The sequence below is a fragment of the Pezoporus wallicus genome, unplaced genomic scaffold (genome assembly GCF_028554395.1).
Source record: "Pezoporus wallicus isolate ANWC-B61680 ecotype Strahan unplaced genomic scaffold, APGP_CSIRO_Pwel_v1 contig_5007, whole genome shotgun sequence".
Taxonomy (NCBI): domain Eukaryota; kingdom Metazoa; phylum Chordata; class Aves; order Psittaciformes; family Psittacidae; genus Pezoporus; species Pezoporus wallicus.
In genome coordinates this window covers 17,351-31,219 of record NW_026641606.1, presented here as the reverse complement: position 1 = coordinate 31,219, position 13,869 = coordinate 17,351, and positions in this window count along the sequence as shown.

The window sequence follows — 13,869 nt, the reverse complement described above, 5'->3', positions numbered from 1 at the left end:
AGCTCCTTTTTTTTTTAAAAAAAAAAAAAAAAAAATAAGCCCTCTCTGTATATAATAGACCTCAGAGCAGGACCTCAGAGCAAGATCACAGACCTTCACATTTCATCTTTAAATTATGTTAGACAAATAAAACAATTTTCCTTCCCCTTACACAGTAATATGGATATGTAAAAGCAGATATGACACTGAGTAGTACTTAAATTAATGAGGCCATTGTTAAGGCAGTTCAGAGGTTCAGTGACAGGTTTACAAGGAGAAACTCCTCACTGGCTGCTTCACAATTGTGGCACGCTTTTAGAAGACAAACAAACATGAACCAGTTTTGTTTCCCTGTAATGCAGGTGATTACACGTAATTAATGTTTTTCTCTACCCAATATTTTAACTCCAACTGAAAAGCTAAAGGGTCTCGACACTGCTATTCAACTTTTGCCAAAAAAACCTTACGTTCCCTTAAAATACTTGGAACACCATACTTTATACCATTCCCAAGTAGGGTACAATTAGGAGACTAAGGAAAAAAAAATCCAAAACAAAACAAAAAGATCCTGAAGTAATCAAATGTTGTAAGGGAAACAATGAGCAGCTCTTCTATGAATACACAGGGGAAACATCAGACTCTGTGTAGGAGAAAACCTTTGACAAAATCTTTTCTCCCTAGGATCCCTGCAGAAATATTTAAACCTGACAGGACTGGGGCCAGAGTCTGTCTGTCTGACAGGGAATCACAGGACTTTAAAGTGTTTTGTTGTTTTATTTTTACTTAAAGAGCAGATTTATGAGTTTCTGAAGCCTCACACATTTCAAGCTTCACTGCCTCCTGATTCCATCCTTATGAGATGACCACTTCCAAGAATGGAAGTAGCTTACCTGGAATTCAGCTTGACACCATACTTTGGCATGTCAATACTACTATGAAGTAGACAGTTGTATTCCCAGTGAAGACAAATGACATCGACTCAACGGAACTGAAGGTGTGATTCACCAGGCTTGAGTAAGCAGAATTGCTCTCCAGGGTTTATTGAGAAAAATAACTGCCTCTCCACTGGGTGTGGAAATGATCTTAAGGTCCTTTCCAACCCTAACTATTCTATGATTATATCTAGTTCATGTGTACACAGACATCTTTTGAGTTCTACATTGAGTTGTCTAATCTGAAACTGAACCTGTCTTGTTTCAAAACACACCTAGACGGAATCCCATCCCCCCAAACCCTACAAGATGAATGAAGTCTCATTATTCCTTATTTTACTTGCTAAAATAGAGTTTAAACCCCATATCCATACAAGTATTTAGGTGGGAAAAGGCATCTAAGCAACCTTTCACCTAAGGCTTTTAGTGATTTACCACTAAAAGTAAGGCTTTTCTAGACTTACCAGGAGACTCCAATATCTGGAACCCAGTCCATCTGTGGTCTCTGTAGCACCTTAAATGCAAATCCAAAAGGCAACATAAGATGTCCCTCCTCCTTAGTCTCATCAGGTGAAACATGTGAGCCAAGTTTCATTCTCTTTGTGAAACAGAAGTTCACAGTTACTAAATAACACTACATTCCCTTCTATTTTGTAGGGTAGGATGGGATGAGTTTTGCTTCTAAAAGACCACTGATATTTTAGAAACCTGAAAATATTACAATTAATGCTATACTTGTGAGTCTATATTTTTAGGCAACATTTGAAAACTGAACACAGTCATCAGCTGTGCTTAAAAATGCTGTTCCGCAAATGTGCAGAGACTTCAGAATGCATTTTTAGTGTGACAGAAGGTCTTAGCAGAAATCAGGACACAGCATTGAAAATGCGAATGGTAGCTGTATAAATAATAAATTCTACTACTATAACTACTTACCACCTCACCCTTTAAAACACAAAGTCAGAAAACTTTCTACACTGAAAAGCACCTACCAGGTTAAGGAAGGCTGCCAGGCAGAGAGCAAAGCTAAGAACAGTGTAATGGTTTTGCTCCTCTCTACAAAGCCATGTGACCAAGAGGCATTCCACCAAAAGTCTTGAATTATCAGCAAATAAGCGCATGTCATTGTTTCATTTATTGGAAAGTTGCAGTTAGAACACTTATTTTTTAATCCCTGTACGCCAATTTAAAATATATGCAATCAAGAAGAAAATTATTAATTTTAAAAGACATACTTAAAATAAATCTGTATAATAGTTCTCTATGTGCCTTCTATGGAATGTGCCGGTGATTATATATGTTCCACTTTCGGGTAGTCTACAGATACAGACCCTTCTTACGATTATATACACAAATATCACTTCAAGAAATCTTCTGCCTTTCTAAATTATGGATAATCATAAGCTACAGGAATGATATATTTACCACCAAGGCTTAGTAAGATTCTTTTCTGTGGCCAGAAAATTGGTGAGGAATCAACTTTTACATGTTATAATTCCAAGCTATCAAATAAGCCTAGTAATTAGACCTGTGCTTCTACCTAAATCATATTTGTCTTGTTCAGTGCCTTTGGCTTTGCTTCTTATACTGCAGCTCTATATTGCGCTTCTAATCATTATTTCACCCCAGCTTTTTAAAATCTCTCACAGCTCCATGCTACCAGCTGTTGTTTTCTTTCCCAACGTACTTCACTAGCAAGGAAAAAAAAACAAACCCCAAAACACTCCCCACCAATTTAGATTTCTTTGAACCTTATTCTTTCTGCTTTTCAGCTCCTGAGACAAATGGAAGCAATCATTCTTTGCTTTAAAGTCAGTAATATTTAAAGACTTAAACTTGATAAGGAAATCAAACATGATCAATGAGGATACTGTCATTTGGAGGCATTGATCTGATTTCTTAGAATTTGCAGGATTTCAAAGACTGCTTGACTTGAAAATTGCAGCAGTGTAACCAATTTTCTAAGCTTAAACAAGTACAGATTGTTTGGTGTATGCTATTAAACTAAAAAATGGAAATAAAAGGAGCTATATACAGATAAAATGAAGCAGTTAATACCTACAGAATTGGGACTCTATTTCAGTAGAAACTTGATAATTTTAGGTTAGTTAAGAAATTTCTAAATTATCTAAACTAAGCCAAATTAAGCCACTCTTAAATGAAAGTTAAAATGTATCTACTCTATCACTTGTTCCAGTTTAATCGTTCTACATGTTGAATTAGAAAATAATAAAAAGACAAACCAGACAAACCTTCCATTAAAGTGGCACATTTTTTTTTTTTTTCATCTAGACATGCTATTTGACATACAGAAAACATCAGTTGCAGCTCTTTTGTTAACATACATGCATAGCTTTTCATGAACGATGAACATATCAGTAAGGGAATACAAACTATCAGCACATAAAATGCTGCTTCACACAGTTCCCTGTAGTTACATGAGAACAGCAGGTAACACTTTTCACTGACATGCACAGTTGTATAAAGCTCACAGAATTTAGCCTGCAGGCTTGGATTTCTTTCAAAAAAACAAATCTTAAGAGTATATTAAAGTATATAAGTCTAGCATTTAAAACAGGTCTTCAAAATGTATTCTACCATAAACATTTAGGGCTGAAAAACCAACTAAAATTCAAACCATAAAATACAGTACTACAATAACTACTACTGAGAAAGGGCAAGTGAACTCTTCCAAATCTGAACAAACAGAAAAGTTCAGAGAAACCATGTATGAAACAGTCTGTAAAACTTTCCGCATGGGACTTCAAAACAGCATATACTAGATTTGTACGTAAAAGCTTAGCGTGCTGACTACAAAAGACATGCTTTAAAAAAAATGGGTGTACCGAACTTTTTCAGCTTTTCAACTGAGAGCACACAGTAATCCATCATTTTTCATTTTAATGTTGAGTGAAGAACCAAGATGAAGCATACATTGAATTTCTTAGCTTGTTTTAATTCCTCTGCACTGGTCTACAAGTACAAAGGCACCAAAATTATTATAATTGCACAATGTGTAATAACATCCTAATGACTCTTACCTCACAGTAATGCAATTTTCCTTCTGTTTAGGGGCTTGGCCAGAGAAAGGGAAGATACTGGAATATTTCTTCTTCCTATTAGCTTTCATCTATGTTGCATGGTGCTGAGGCTGAATCAAATGTCTCAGGTAGGATTAACTATTTAGCTGGTAGGAGAGGTGGCTTAAGACACATAGGATTTGAAATCCAACCTTGAGATTTAAAAGATACATTTTTGCACATTCTTGTGCGAGCCCTAGAGCTGACTGTAGTTTTAGTTTTCAGGTAACAGCAACATGTTTCTGTGTTAAGGTACAAGCGGCATATTAACCAAACATTGTGGTTTAAACACAGCACTGCACCAGCTACTATGAAGGAAAAAACATAACTATTACAGCTGAAACCAGGACACCAAATATAACTCCTTTCAGAGAAGGTGGAGAGCAGGGAAAGAGCCAAGCCTGTTTAGTGAGAACAGTGCTGTTTTCAGTAGACAACAGAGGCTATTATGTTAAGACAGAACTATGCAATGCTTTCAGCAAAAAAGTCTTCATCTTTGAAATGGAATTACAAAAAAAAAAAAAAAAAATTCTGCAGAATTTTCCTACATAAAATTACAGACTATGTGTTTGTAATTAATATCAAATCATGGCTTTATCTCCACGTATGAATATTAACAAACCAGCTCCACTTTTTTAAGTTCCAAGAGAACATGCCAAAGAATTATTTGGCAGCCCATCTTTTACATTCACGGCCCTAATACAACTGACAGTTTTTATGTAAAACTAAAATTGTTTTCCAGACAGGTTATCTGTAGGAAATAATGACCATATTATTTTTTCTTCTGCTGTGTCTCTGTATGTGACAGTATGCTCAGAAGCATTTCTTAAGGTTTGTCTAACTTTGAAAATACTTCATGCCGGCATCTTGGACAGCTTTTTCTCTGAGTTGTTCCTTGCAGCTAGACATTTACTGTGAGTATGAAGTATCATGGGCAATTGTCACGTGATTAAAATTACTGTTTCATCCATCAAATATTAAAGCTGCTCACTACTGACCTTGAGCACCACTTGTGCTCCCACAGGCGTGGCCCTGTACAGCCGGCACAAATTCAGTCGAGCAATCAGGTTCACGCCTGTCTGCAAAAGTTGGGACTTCTAAAAGCACTGTGGCTCACATAGTGCACCCAGAGACTTGACGACTCTTGAGAAAGGTGCCCAACACCAGATCGTTCCTACCGAGGAGTATTACCTGCTCACATTGATTTGCAGCAAAGTATTTCTCAGTTAAGTATTTCCACTTAACATTTACTCTCAGGGAACCTGTGTAGTGGGAGATATTTATGAGTTGCTTTCAGCTTAAAAATAAATCACCTCTAATTCCTCTAAGCGAAATCAATCAAAAGTCTGTAAAAAAATGGACTGGTTGTTTGGTCGATTCTGGCAGAAAAGTAAACAGCACTTCAGCTTTTCTCCACCATTAAGGTCTAAATGGCCTAGAAAGTAAATCAATATCTCCAGTCAGCCTTCTGGCTATTGTTTAGCTAGTAGATATGGATTTTCTCTATCTTACTGCACTCCTCTGGGACTAACCTGTAATCCTCAGAGAGTAATAATAAGTTCATTATCTAGTTCAGCTCTCGGTTGTACATTTAAATGGACCACATCCATCAGCAGCAGTTGTTAAAGTTAAAGGACAATGACATCCCATTCAACCTATTTCACAGCAAAATACTTGCAATACCTGATGGAGAAAATTATTTAAAAAATCTTATTTGTCAGGTTATTAAAAATGAAATATCACAAATGAGGCAAAGGGTAAATAAGGATTTTTCTTATATATGTAACACTGTTCCTTTGTTAATGAGTTAAAATGTGGTGAATCTTCTATCATACATCATGCAATCTTTCATTATTCATATCAATATGTTTCAAATATTTCTGGTTAAATACCGCTGCAAAGCAGGCAGCTGTCAGAACCAATCAGTACTTTTTTTTCATTCCTGAGCTACCAGATGTTTGCTGGACTAAAATGATTTTCCCTCCCTCTACCAAGGAGTGCACAAGAAAGCTCTCTCATTTTTAAATACTCAAGTTTCAAAAGGTTGTACTTTGGAATCACAGAACCTGCGCTATGGTCTCAGCTAGCGAGAGTTACAATGTCTGATCTGAGCACTCTGTTTCATTGTGTACACACATTTTCCCTGATAAAGGTATACAGTGCATCACAACATGACAAACAGAATATTACTTTTACACAGAACATTAAAAAAAGCGACAAACTAGTAACTATTTTCTAGATGCTCTGAGTATTTCAAAAAAACAAAGACTTACTAGTTGCGATGACTATATCCATACTGTAAATTATGCACATGAAGACTGCTGTGTGCTGGGGAATGTGCTGCATTTTATCTACATCCTCATACTCAGCCCTCAGAGGGGTTAGACAAATACACATAAAAGTCACAGCCACAACTGCCAAACTGCCACAGGTTCTTTCCTCTAATTCAAGAATTATGAGGAAGAATGAAACAGGAAAAAGATGGGGGCTATGGCTCTATTCAGGCAAGTGGTTTGAAGAGCAATACTTTCTATAATAAGTAACCATTCTTTTTTCCTTTCAGAATTGCCTATCCAGACTGCAACCACATTTAGGTGACTGACAGTCTTCAGATCAAAAGGAGAGTTGTCAGTCCTAAATAAAGATTAAGAAATTGATTCTTAAAATGGATCATCTAAATTCAGAGGTTAAGTCCAAATAGCAGTGCTGTACAGAAGGACAAATGGAACTTTATGACAGTGGCAATTCCCAAAATGCAGCCTGTCTCTGGTGAGCTGCTTGCTGGTACTGGGCTCACCTCTAGGTGACAGCTAGGTGACAGCAGAGCTCCCCCAGATGTTCCCTCAAACAACTCTGCTTTATTCCTAAAGCAATTCTCTTGGTTTGGAGAAGTTTTTTAGATCACTCCATAAAACACTGTAATGAAAATCAACAGAACTTAAGCTCCTATGTAAATGTCACTTCCAGAAAATATCTATTAATGTTGTGTGAAATAATGCTTGGTTCACCTTAAATATGGAGCCTTAAAGTCTTCTTAATGTCACTAATCTTTGGCAGAGAATGAAGTCTGCTGAAAAGACAAGTCAAAGAAATCAAAGCCACAGAATGGAGGCGTGAAAAAGCATCCGAAAGGATGCTTTTGGAAGGACACAAAAGGTGTCCTTCCAAAATTCTTCGCAAACATGGTTCTTGTCCTTTCTATTTTGATATGCAAGATGTGCATTAAAAATAAATCTCTCCTCTACTTTTTCATAGGACTTGGGGGTTCACATCACTGTAAGAAACCAGTGATGCTGACCAGACTGATATTCTAGGAGGGTGTAGTTGTTTGCTTTGAATACTCTTACTGAAGGATCCTGATCCTTATGTTCCCCCAAACACCTTTTACAACTAAGTGACATTTCATGCAGATACTTGTTATGATCATCTCAAAACTTAATCGTCTCCTTTTTATGATGAATGATTAAGATTCAACCGTTTGGTGATTTTCCCCAACTTTTATCATTTTTTGTTCTGCAGCTTTTTTAGAAACCCTTCCCATTTTCAATGCTCTTTTTAAAGACTGGATGCTAGAATTGCATGTATCATCACAGGACTGATCTCATGAATACCACATAAAGTTTATAAAAGCACTTCCTACCTATAAGCCTCATTCCTCTGCTCATAAGGCCGAAGATTATATCTGCTCTCCAAGTCACAGAATAACCATCAAAAGCTCCTGTTCAGCTCATTACCTGGCATGCCCACTGACTCCTGTCCAGGATCAGTGATCTCTAAAATGCCTTAATTCCCCACACATGATCCACATTTTTGATTTCCAGATGTTTGACTCACCATTTACCTATTTTAAAAACATACATAGAGCAATTATTATTGACCTTTCTTAATTATTTACCACTCTTCCAAGTTTTATAAGACAAAAACTTTGCTAGCAATGTTTTCTTACAACTCTCTCACAAAGACATTATGTTATACTGTAAGAAATAACTACTTAATTCTGTATAAGTATTTTGGATGTTAAAATATATATTAGTAATTATAACTATGGACTAGCCTGTATAGGTTGTACACTTTTATTCTGCATAACACATAGGTACTAGAAACAGAACATAAATGAGTTTTGGCTTCTTCCAATCAATACACTTTTAATTTCCTATTACATTAAAAAATGCTGAAACCTAAATACTGTTAAAGAAACGAAAACCTTTAGGTTTTTTTTTGTTGTTTTTTTTTTTTTTTTATGATATCTTTTGTGTTCAGTTTTGTATCCTAATCTCACTCCTATTCAACAACAGTTTTGTGCAGGAGCTGAATGTTCTTCAAACACCGCATAATTTGATAATTGTTTTAGACATTTGTAATACCCTCATGTCCTAATAGCTGGTAAGGGAACTTACATCCTAACATCTTGAACCTAGAATGAAATCTGACCCTGTTCATTCAAAAGTAAAATTTATACAAACTTCAGTGTGGTCAGGATCTCAGACTTGATCTTTCAAGGCATTAACCTAATGCACTCTCGAGAGTCTGATTTTAGCAGTGTTCTTTACTTTGTAAAATGCGCATGTCTGTAAAGCTTTTTTTCTTCTGGTTTTAGACAGCAAATTAAAAAGAAAAATCAATTTAGTTATTTTTAAATGTTAAGAAAATGGGCTCCATATAAACAGTCTCTTATTTTTTCACTTATCTGCTCCTGGTGTCTCTCAGGTCGCAAGAATGTTCTACTCAAATGCTGGGACCCAGGAAAGCAAGTTCTTTTCAGAACTTTGCTGATGAAGTGTAACAAGATACCCAAAGTAACCTGTAGTTAAAGGTTTAAGTAAATTTTCAGAGCTGACTGCCATTCTCAGATGATCAATATATGACCAGAAATTTTGTGTTACAGATAGAAGAGAAAATGAGCAATCTCACCAATGTACATAAAGCACCATGGCATCAACAAACAGAAGCATTACAAGTGCTATAACAATTATCAGAAGCAGTGGCAAAAAATGCTCCTGATGGAAAGGGTCTTAAAGTTGAGGTAAAACAGGCTTTCCTTAGTGCAAAGACCTCACGGAGGGGCCACCTGCAAGATGGTTCTGTTGGTTTTTTTTTTCTTTGCTGTACTTAGAGAATGTGAGAGAGTGGAATTTATTCTATGAGACAAGCAAGCAGTGTACTCTGAGGCCAGGTGACTTAGGTGCTGGCAGGACAGTCATCTGCTCACCTATACTTGTATAACCTGTCCTGACAGCTGTAAGGCATGGGGGAAGACATAGCCAGGACAGGTGATTTAACCATGGGGAAAAACGGGAAGAAAGCACCTAAACTACAGCTACCTTGAGATATTCAGCACTTGGGAGCAGGCAGGCAGACAGCTGTTGAACTTGAGAGACTTCTTAATTTTGTAATATTCTTATTTTGAAAGAAATTCCCAAGCTCATGTCACATAATTGAGAAAAAGGTCTTTGTGCAGATCATGTGTCAGGCTTTTGCTTTCAGGCAACTAAAGAAGTTTTCATAGCCGGGAATATGACTTTTAGCATGGTTTCCTTCAGCATTAAAGCCTCTGCTGAATGCAATGCACAGTCCTGGCCTCATATTCCCCCTGGGACACTATGTGTCAAGTTCAATCAACAATGGGCTTCTGGCACAAGGAGTTCTGTTTAAGGTTATCTGACTGAAGGCTAATCAAAGTAAAAATAAAGACATAGTAAGGAGTAATGACAAGCAGGGGAACCGAGTGACCTCACCACTGAAAAACAGAGCACAGGCAATCCTACCATCAAAGGAGACAAAGTTTAGCATGTCCAGCAAAGGTGACCAAGGTAGTCGGGGATGGTGCATTTGTCCCACAGAGGAGAGGCTGAGAGAGCTGGGCTTGGTGCAGTCTGAAGAGGAGGCAGTTTTGGGGCAACAAGTAACAGCCTGCTGATGCCTACAGGCCCAAACCAGGTGTATGGTGGCAGAAATAAACAGTGGGCATAAATTGAAATAAGAGGTGATTTGATAAGACATATGAAAGACACCTAAAGGCACCATAAGGTATGAAGGCACCAGAATAGTTTGCCTAGAGAAGGCCAGACTACATAAAGCCACGAGCAACCCGGTTGCCTCATAGCTGACCCTAGGATCTGGGCATGGACATGGGAGAGATCTGAAGTCTAGGATAATAACTGATGGCCCCGTGACTATGAGCAGGACAGTGAATGAAGAGGGTAAGGGCCTGTATGTTCTACTAAAAACATCAGTCCTGATCAGCCAGAGAGAAGGAACGGGACTGGGCCTTCTGTGTTAATTCTTGAGTGAGTTCCAATGACGTTCATGTAGCAGCTGGGAAAGGCACTGTGCTCCGTGTTGCTAGGGTCACCAGCCCTGCAAACACCTCTGATGTCCTGGAGCTCCCACTCTAGGCATATACTGAAAACTTTTGAAAATGATGAGGGAGAACACAGCCTGAGAAAATTTTACTTAATTTAACACTGATGTTAAAAGCCTAAGAATCTGACTGAAAAATGTCAGGAATATTCTAGACTTGCTTTTTAAGTCTTTTCATTCAATGAATATTATGGATGCTTAATGCCTGCTTGAGACAGGAACAAATGTCTCAACACTGCCATTTCCTCCCTGATAGAATTGCTAGTCTCATTAACTAGAGCAGATACTTAAGTCTACCTTCGATATTTAAGTATCCTACAGTAGGATTACTGCACTTCATCACCATTTTAACTGAGTCCTGTACAATCTGAATGTACCTTGACTTCCCTTACCTATGGCAATAATATTGCTCTTATTTATAAATAAGAAATTAAGGCATAGAAGAATTACAGCACCTGGAAAGTCTGTTCCTAAGAAGGCTGAATCTACACCTCAAAGCCTATTGCTTTTATCAATACACCCTATGTTTTTCTAGAGATTGGCACAATTTTTAGCCACAGCAACACTGAAGTAAATCTTAGGGAATAGTCAGAACCTAAATCTCTCCCATTAAAACCAAACTGCATTTATTTCTGGCAAAACAGCTGACTAGCACACCAAGAATCTTGTAATTTTTTTTAAAAAGTCAGATTAGAAGACATGTTTGCAAAATCTACACACATGCCTAAGTGAATCCATCAGTGTTAGACAAGAGTGGAATCAACTATATACGGAAAACAGAATTACCAGGAGGTATCAATGACCTTCCACATCTACAAGTCTTGCAACAGGAAAAACTAACAAGGGCCAGCCAATATTACAGAAAACAATCTGCTAATCAACATGTTATTGATCCCTTGTTTTTGTCAAGGTCATTTAGTGTTTTAAAAAATGATCTCATGCTAAATCTTTATAGAAAAAGTGGGCTAATTTGATTTACAAAGTAAAGTGTTATTAATTATGGAAGACAGTCAATAAAAAAACCCTGATTCCTCTAAACACAAGGCAGATCTTATGGCCTATGATTTACGATGATGATTATGATGGCAAAATATTTGCAGGTCTCACTATCTAACTTGTGCTAGCTGGAACAAAAGGTGCAGGCAAGATATAATCAAGCGTCACTACAAAGAGCATTAGGAGACTGACAACCTTTAGAGTAGTAAAGGTAAACATCTGGATTAAGAACAGTGCACAAAAAGAATAATGTGGCCTACTGTTTCTTTTCCATTGTAGAACACTCCAACCTCTATTTTTTAATATCAGAGGCAGACTTCTGTCTTACAGAAGGAAACATCAGCAGCATTACAGTCCCTAATTACAGTAACATAACCAGACATCTCAAGGGCACACAGCACTCATCTAAAAAGGATGCGCACGTTACAAATTTTCCCATTCAGCATTATTAATATGTCAATAAAACCTGGCAGCTTCTCTCACAACTAAGGCAAGACCTGGATTTTACTAAAATGTCTTATGGGACTTAAAAGTATTCAAAGGCCTAATTCCCATTTAACAGAGGAATATTATTTAACCGTTTAGTTAAAGATTAGAAACAACATATCAGAGAATTTAAACTATTCAGCATTAAGTAAATACCTCATAAACTAGAAATAAAACTATACAAGATAAGCATAGAAAGACTTATGGGAAGGCCAAAAGTGGTTTACAGAAGAAAATCAATTTTAGATTAAGAGTAGTAAACTGAAGAAACTGGAAAATTCAAATGCATCTATTACAGTCTTCCTTTTCCATTGTTTTTTTGCAATGTGAAAATGGGATAATTCACACTTAGAATAATTGTTTCAAGCTGCCAATAGATAAAGTCAGAAATAGTATTAGTTATGCCAGGACATATTTTCCAACTTTTTCTCATAGCCACAAGATTTAAAGAATGTTTCTGTCACTGATGTAATCAGAGGGCTCCAAAAGCCAGAATCCATAGCTTGTGCTTTCAATATATATGTGTCTTAGCTCAGTCTGGATTCATTTCTTGAACACAAACATTTATTTATCCTGCATGGCTTTGAGAAAAGCCTACCAAAATATTCCTTTTAATTTATGCAGTGGTTCAAATAAAGTATCATTAATGTGTAGCTGCAAAGCACTTGCAAAACAGTCTTAAATGAACCTGTGCCTATCACTAAAAGCTTTTAACGTTTGCTTTGTTTTCACGTGAACAACATGGCACTTAATTCTGACAATCTGCCATTTTTCTAGCATGTTCAGAGAGTGGTCAGAGAGAGCTGTACTTTTATGTTTTTCATCAAAAGCCTTACGATGCAGAACTGCTCGTCTTCTATTAGAGTCCTTGTCAAGCTCAGCGAGCTGTTTAGGCTGAGGGAGGACTGTGTCATATTGTTTCAAGCTCACGTGTCAGCAAAGAGAGATATAGATCCAGCAGTTTCTACCAGCATTAATGCTTGCTTGTGCATTCATATACATCAGATATCTTTGTTTGCAAGATGCAATGCCGTACTGCCATTGCAAGCAATCTATAAAAACTTCCATCCTTTAAGGTAGGAAGGGGCTGGCTGCATGGAATATCTTCTACCAACCTGCTTTCCTAGAATATCTATTAGTACCTGTGCAAAACCAGTGGCTTGACAAGTCCAAACACTGCAAGTTTGTAAGAGTCAACAAATCACTTATGGAATGCTATTCATCAGCTCTTGTTTTTAAATATAATGGAAAGTTGATTTCTTTTTTTCCATAGTTCCAATCTTTTTTCACTTTAAGCAATTGTAAGAACATCAGACAATTTCCAAGAACTTTCCTAAAAATACATCTGTATGGTGTTTCCAACTTCATAGAACTCCAACCCTAAAATAAAATCTTTCCTTGGGGAAATTACTTTCTAAATCTCTCTCCAAGTTTTTGTAAGAAAAATATGAACAAAACGTACTTGTCATGGTCTGCTCACAAGAGGGACCAAGGGCATCCCCAAATATTATTATATTATCATCAATAAATCTCAAAGTACATAATGATTTTGCATTATTTATCTAAATAAATAAGAAAAGTTATTTTCTGGCAAGTATGTAACTCTTTTGGCTTTCTACCAGAAATAGCATTAGTCTAAAATTCATACATCATTATTTCTGGTGTTAAACCTCTGCACAGATGATACTTTAACTCAAAAAGAGAAAGATGACATAACATCTCAATTTAAATCTTTGTGAACTAGAGCTCTGAAGTTACTTACCATTCTTTGATGTCTTTTTCTTTAAGTGCAAAATAATCGAAGTAATTCTACAAAATTACAGAAGTTACCGTGTTTAAAATGAATTGATGTAACTTACATCAATCAAACTGCCATATGTTCCCAAGGTCTAAGTAACTTCTAGCAGCACAGTAGTCTATTGTTACATCAATAGCACCTCTTGCATCTGAGCTCAAGCTCATACTCAAGCCCAAGCCTGCCCTGCTTCCAAACTGTTCTGCATCCATGGGAGAGCTCAGGAGAAAGCTCTAGTTGT